This window comes from Gossypium hirsutum, chromosome A02 (genome assembly GCF_007990345.1).
Source record: "Gossypium hirsutum isolate 1008001.06 chromosome A02, Gossypium_hirsutum_v2.1, whole genome shotgun sequence".
NCBI classification, from domain to species: Eukaryota; Viridiplantae; Streptophyta; class Magnoliopsida; order Malvales; family Malvaceae; genus Gossypium; species Gossypium hirsutum.
Genome location: NC_053425.1, coordinates 74,960,919 through 74,968,650, shown reverse-complemented (window position 1 = coordinate 74,968,650; position 7,732 = coordinate 74,960,919). Strand labels below are relative to the sequence as shown.

The 7,732-nt window shown below is 35.4% G+C and overlaps 1 non-coding gene across 1 annotated transcript; it reads left to right on the top strand.

Moving 5' to 3' along the window:
• Nucleotides 1–425: 425 nt before the first annotated feature.
• LOC121216873 (small nucleolar RNA R71) lies at nucleotides 426–531 on the top strand. The gene has a single exon (XR_005913081.1). It is a non-coding gene; the product is annotated as a small nucleolar RNA R71 (small nucleolar RNA).
• The last annotated feature ends 7,201 nt before the right edge of the window (nucleotides 532–7,732 follow it).

Below are 7,732 nucleotides of genomic sequence, written 5' to 3'. Positions count from 1 at the left end.
ATTATAGGTATTACTGTATGGGTTATTTTGAGATCTAAAGATATTGTTACCTATATAGTTGACTTGTTCTTCTTCAGTTGTAGGATTGAAGGATTGGTATTCTGTATGCATACCTCCTCCACTTGAGCCACACCTCATTACTGGATGTACCTGGTAGAATCAAGAAAACTATCAATCTTTTTATTGAGAAGTTCTACCTGATTACAGAGCATGGTGACTGAATCGATGTTATAGACGCTGGCTGTTTTTGTTGGCTTTGTCCTCATAACTTGCCACTGATAGTTGTTCCGTGACATCTCCTCTATGAATTATAGGCATCTTCCGATGTTTTATTGTTGATGGTTCCACCAACAGCTGCGTCAATCATTTGTATTATCGAGGGATTCACACCATTGTAGAACATTTTAACTTGCAGCCAAAGCGGTAACCCATGGTGAGGGCACCTTCTCAGTAAGTCCTTGTATCTCTCCCATGCATCATAAAGTGTTTCTAAATCCATCTATACAAAAGAAGAGATATCATTATGTAATTTAGCCGTTTTAGCTGGCAGAAAATATTTTAGTAAAAATTTCTTGGTCATTTGTTCCCAAGTAGTGATAGAGCCTCGTGGTAACAAGTTCAACAACTGCTTGGCTTTGTTTCTCAGTGAAAAGGGAAATAACTGAAGATGAATGCCATCATTAGAAACGCCATTGATTTTGAATGTATTGCAAAATTCAAGAAAATTTGCCAAGTGCGTGTTGGGATCCTTATCCTGGAAACCATCAAACTGAACAAACTGTTGTATCATCTGAATTGTGTTAGGTTTTAGCTCAAAATTATTCGCAGCAATAGCAGTTCTAACTATACTAGACTCAGTTCCTGTTAAAGAATGTTTAGCATAGTCATACATAGTACGTGGAGCAGGATTTTGATTAGCTGCAATTGCAGGAGGCAGCTAATCGCCTGGGTTTTCGGCCATCTCTTCGGTTGGTGTTTGAGTATCGTCTTCACGCTCATTCTTCGTGTATCATAAACTACGCCTTATTTCTCTTTGATTTCTACGAACTGTAGATCGATTTCTTCGTCAAAAAGTAATGGTCCTGATGGGTTTCTTCTAGTCATAAACTATAAAAACCTACCAAGAGAGAGAAAAAGTAAATTAATAAATAATAAAATAAAATAAAATTACAAGAAAAATAAATGGCTAAAGTAATAAAAATTTAGTGTTCCTAATATTTCAATTCCCCGGCAACGGCGCCAAAACTTGATCGCGTGATTCGTAACAAATAATAAATATTTATAATGAAGATCAAACCTAGACTAACTATTATCATGACGAAAAGGCAAGCGCACCTATCGAACAATAGTATAGTAATGGCAAGACCGATATATCGTACCCAAGGGAACCAAAAGTACTAGTAATAACTATCTTTTTATTATCTAGGCTAAGAATAAAAGGGTTTGTTTTAATTAACTAATTACTTAAACTAAGAACGCACAGAGAAAAGAATTGGGGAATTGCATTTGGGAAAATTGATTGACTTGAGACAATACCTAAGGAAAAATCCACCTAGACTTTACTTGTTATTATGGCTCCGAATCGGACGATTTATTCATTCAACTTGTTCCGTAGAGATCCCTAAGTTATGTTCTTATCCCTATTCATGACTAATAACGTCTAACCCCTAGATTGAATAACCGAGACTTTTCTCTAATTAACACTCTAGGGTTGCATTAACTCGATCTATGGATCCTCTTATTAGGTTTCACCCTAATCCGGTAAAATCTTGTCACCCTATTTCTAGGTACACAATCAACTCCGCTTACTTATGGCAAATGTACTCTTAGACAAGGTCTATTCCTCCTCTGAATAAGAGCGTGTCTTGAATCAGTATCCTGGGATATCAAAACAAGAATTAAGAACATATAATTAAGAATAAGTTAAATATTTATCATACGATTTAGAAAATAATAAAAAGATTCGTCTTAGGTTTCATTCCCCTTAGATATCTAAGGGGTTTAGTTCATAATAAAATAAAAGTACATCTCAAAAGTATAAAAATAACAAAACATAAAGAAAACCCAAAATTCTTGAAGAGGAATTGAGAAGAGATCTTTAGTCCTGATGATGAATCCGACTTCTGAGATGGATCAATCGGCTTCCTTTGGGTAATTCCTTACCCCTTTTCTCTGTCTCCCGTTTTCTCCTCCTCTAGTGTGTATTTATAGGCTTTGGAATGCCTAGAAACCCTCCAAAGTGGCCTTTTCCAAATTGGACTTAACTTGGGCTCAGTAGGGACATGGCCGTCTGACGTGATTGTCCACACGGCCGTGTGGGTCAATGGCCAGGTCATGTGAATCGTGAAAGCCTTGGTCGACACCCTCAAAAGACACGGGCGTGTGAGCTGCCCGTGTGGCAAGGCTTAAGCCGTGTCATCTTCTTGATTTGGTCTGTTTTGTCCCTTTTTGGCTCGTTTTTGGGTCCTTTTTACTCTTGGTGCTCTCCTGAGTAAAAAACATGAAATTAAAGCATTAGGAGCATCGAATTCACCAATTCTAATGAGAAATCATCTATAAAATGCATTAAACATAGGGTAAAAATATGTATAATTTATGGTTTATCACCTTATTATGCTATGAATGGACAAATGGTGAATTTGCAAGCATGAATGTTATTATGGTCGTCGTTCACGACATGACAAGCAAGTGCGATAAGGATGCTAAGTGCAAGTGTGGAAAATCCCGTTTGAACCTTAGGAATAGTTTAGGATACAAGTGACATGTCACTAGGAATTTAAAAATCTGAGCTCGTTGAGCGGTTCGAGTTTATGATATATGTGAGAATCTGAACTTGTTGAGAGGTCCATGTTCGTGATCTATGTAGCATCTGAGCTCGTGGAGAGGTCTGAGTTCGAGCATCTGAGCTCGTTGAGTGGTCCGAGTTCATAATGGATGCGATTCATGTAACATCCGAGCTCGCTGAGAGGTCCGAGTTCATTATGGATGTATACATGTTATGAGGTATCTTTGGCTACGTATGTATATGTGGCACTTAGGTGCAAGTTTTTGCGTATCCAATAGTATTCCTAGTGTTAAATAGGTAATGTAATGAATGTGATGAAAGTCCCAAAGAGGGAATGTTAAAGAGGTATAGTTATATGATACACTACGATGAGTACAGGTATGTATGCTAAACTTATGAATAATGCCTTGGTAAATATCAATTTATGATTACTAATCTTTATGGTTATGTTATTATGTCTTTGTGAAATTGAACATGAAATCCATGAAATGGTAAGTTCATGATTAATCGAAAATGAACTTATGATAGTTACCATTATTTGCACTAAGACAATGTTGGACATTAGCAGTTGTTTGAATTTGAAAATCCACCAAAAATCATGGAAATTTATTTAGAGACTAAATAAGATATGAGATTAAAGCTTATTGAATCTAGTTTCAAATAGAAGAAATGGTGTAATCAGAAGAGTTTCATATTATGAATATTTGAACTTTTATGAGACAGAGTCAGAGTGATTTGGGGCTCCCCTATCTCAAATTTGGAAAATCAGAAAAAATTTTACAAAAATGGTTATGGGCTAGGATTTATATGACTAAATCCCTAATGAGTATATTTCAAGAGAAACAGTCAAGAACTTTAATAAAAACCCGTACCATGAGATAATCGATTTTTAGTAAAGAAAAGTCAAAGCTGTCAAGTAGCAGAACAGAGATATCTTTAAAGAATAAACTGTACTTATTGGATAAATAAAAACTTCTGGAAATTTTATGGTAAAAAGATATATTAGTATAGTTTTAGGTAAAATTTACGGATCTTAATTTGGAGGTCCGTACCTACAAATATAAATAATTTAGTAACTATGACTCTAGAAAACAACATTACCAGAAAATAAGTAAAAGTGTAATTATGATTATATTTCCATGGAATCATAAAAGTGTAATTATGATTATATTTCCATGGAATCATGTTGATAATTTGTTTATTACTTTCATATGGACTTACTAAGCTTTAAGCTTACTCCCTCCTTTCCATTTCTTTAGTGTTGACAGGTTAGCTCATGGTTGGAGATCGTCAGAGGCAACCTCACACCTATCAAGCTACCTCCTTTGGAGTATTGATGAATCTTAATGTCTTCAAGTGAGTGGCATGTATAGGGACTTAGTTTTATGATAGATGCTATTATGATTAGCTATATGTATTGGCTTATATTGATTCATTGTATATAGCCATGAGATGTGGCTTATAATGATGGCTTGTAAGCCTAATTATCCATGATAAGTTCTAATGCTTGTGATGCAATGATGTGTTTATGCTTGTAGGATATGTATGGTTGGTATTATGACATATATGCATGACGGGTGCTTCTTGACCGATCGAAATGTTCATAGGCACACGGTAAATTTTTAATTTGGAAATAAGTTGATAATGTCTAAACATGAATACTTGATGTTGATCAAAGCTACTTGATAAATTGATGGTTATGAAAGTTTGGTAAAAATGCTCATCAAATGATAAGGTCAATGAATATGGAATTGTTGTGTCTAGGTTTGATATTATATGAGTACGTGTAATAAGTGAATGATAGCATGTTAATGTTAAGAATACACCTTAGTGAAATATGTTAAATCATTAAAATGATACCATGATGTATATCTTTGATGTGTGTAAAGATATGAGGGATTAATGGTAACAAAAGGCTTGGAAAATAGCATAAGTACTAGTCGCACGGGCAGAGACACGACCATGTCTCTCAACAGTGTGGAGGACACAGCCTAGCACATGAGTGTGTGGCCCGGCTGTGTGGTTAAATTTGTTTTGCTAACGTCATAAACAGAGAGTTACATGGCCTAAGGACACGGGTGTGTTGGAGACACATGGGCGTGTCCCTATGTCCACACGGGGGTGTGACCCTATTTCATGAAAATTTCTGTAAGTTTTCCCAAAGCTTTCTAAAGTTCTTGGTTTAGTCCCGAACCACCCCGATATATGTTTTAGGCCTCGAAGGCCTGTATAAGGTATGATTTACATGTGTTTGAAAAGTTTTAATTTGGATGAAATTTTATGGCCCGATTTTGCATGTTTATGGATGTTTAAGTCCGGTAATGCCTCGAACACTATCCCAGCTTCGGATACGGGTAAGGGGTGTTACATTTAGTGGTATAAGAGTTATGGTTTAGTCGATTCTCAGACTAACCTATCATGTATGAGAGTGTAGCTATACATGCCACAAATCTGTGGTTGTGTGATGTCTCCCGGCGCTAATGAGAACCATCCTTTTTGGGCAAAGGTACTCTCCAACCGAGTAATACCGACCATTTTCGGATGTGAAGCTAAGGCATTCCAGTAAAGTACAATTATGATGAGCCTAATGTAACACCCCTTACCCGTGTTTGACGCTGAAATAGGGTACGAGGCATTACTGGACTTAATCACTAATCATCGTATAAAAACCGATTCATAATTAAAAACATAATCAAGATTATCTACATTAAATGACTTTATAAAATAGAGACCTTCAAATAACATAGGTCAGTATTTTAAGCCAATTCCTAGCAACTTAATAACAATTAAACGAGTCTCCATACATGCCAAAGGCTTAAAATACTTTAAAACCTTTATATATCGATCAATAGTTTGATAGTGTGATTTAACCTCCGGCGACCTCCAACTCGAGCTAACATCTGTGACATTATAGGAAAAGGAAAGGAAGGGAGTAAGCATTATAGCTTAGTAAGTAAGTTTGTAAATATTAATAAACAATACATTATCATACTTTAAACAAAGTCACAATATGTTCTCGGAATGTTACCATCACAAACACACATACTTTCACTATTACAATCATAAACAGGTTCAAAATAAGCTATCTAGCAGAGTACCAGAAACTAAATTATTTATTTCTGGAGCTACAGAACTCCAACTTAAAAAAAATTAATTTTCCTTGAAACTATATTCACATATATTCTTACCATAAAATTTTCAAAATTTTTGGTATAGCCAATTAGTACAGTTTATTCATTGAAGTTACCCCTATTTCACTACTCAACTGTTCTGACCACTCTTCACCACGAATCAATTATCTCCTCATACAGAATTCAAAGCATGTTCTTGTTTATTTTATTTTAAACTATACTCATTAAGGATTTCAAGCATATAAATTATATACCATAATTATATTTCTACAATTTTTAATGATTTTTCCAAGTCAGAATAGGGGATCACGGAGTCATTCTGAACCAGTCTCTCAAAAACTTAAATATCTCATAATATAGAATTCCTTTGCTTGCTCTGTTTCTGTTATATGAAAATAGACTCATTAAGCTCTAATTTGATATCTCATTCAGTCTCTAATTCAATTTCTACTATTTTTGGTAAATTTTAGATTCACATCACTGCAACTATCCAGAACAGTTTTATTGTCAATTTTGATCTTTCACACTTCAATTGTATTCATCACTTTCCCATAACTGTGACAGCTCAAAATTGACCCTAGTCGGGAAGTGGTTTCGGGACCACAAAACCGAGTCATAAAAATAATTGATTTCAATATTCTATACTTATTATGTGTGTACATGAGTATGTGGAAGTTTCATTCTCCAATTTTGCCAATTGCATGAGAAATTATTAAATAGGGATTGATATGAGACATGGTGAAAATATGATAGGCTAATTTAAAATGGTCTATTAATGCATGTTGTGAAAATGATGGGTTTGCATGTCAAATTACCCAAAATTTGAGCTAGTGGTTGGCCATGCTATGGGTGGAAACATGTTGGGAACATGTTGGCCTAGTGAGGTATGTAGGAAAAAAATAAAATAAGGGGCATGGGCATAAAATAATGAAAAGGAGTATGATGAATACAAAAAAAAAATGTGTGTAGTTGTTTCCCCCCCCATTGCCGTGAGCTAAAGAAAAGAAAGGAGAAAATTTTTGTTCATCCTTTCTCATCTTCATTTAGCCGAAACTAGAAAGAAAAAAACAAAGAAAAAAAAATGCTCATCCTTTGGTTCATCCTTGGCCAAAAATTTTAAGGAGGAAGGAAGAAGAAAGGTTGAAGAGGTTCGGCCATGCATGTAGCTAGGCTAAGGTATGTTTGATGATGTTCCATGAGATGCATGCATGTTTTAGTTGTTAGCTTGAGTTCTACCTAGCCCATGGTCTAAATCTTGCTATGTGATGGAAATGACACTCGGCCATGGATGCATCATTCTTGGTTGATGTTTGATGTTGTGGTGATGAGGCATGAGGATGAGTTAAGATTCGGCCTAGGTGGAGTTTGTGTTAATGCCATTGCATGCTAAGTATGAAGCTTGTTAATGATGCATGTGATGGTGGCTTGATGATTCTTGAACCTCTTTTTTAGCATTTTTGAGTGAGCACATATGTGCATTGGTTGCTAAATGGAGAAGAATCGGCTAGCAAGTTGTGTGCTAAGGCCGAATATAACTTTTGCATGTTAATGAGCAATGCATGTGTTAAATTGATGGAAAGGGAGAGAATGCTTTACTAGTGTGTATATGTGTGTATTAGCCAAGTTTTGAACTTGAAACAAAAGGGTGTTTAGTCAATACAAGTGACCATACTTGTAGAATGTATTAAGTGTTGAAATCGGCCCCAAAATAGACATGCATATTCGGCCAAGGGGGAAAAATTAGCTAAAATGTTGAGTTTGATTCATGATTCCGTACATATGTGACTTTAATGTCTAATTTATAAATATGGGCTAA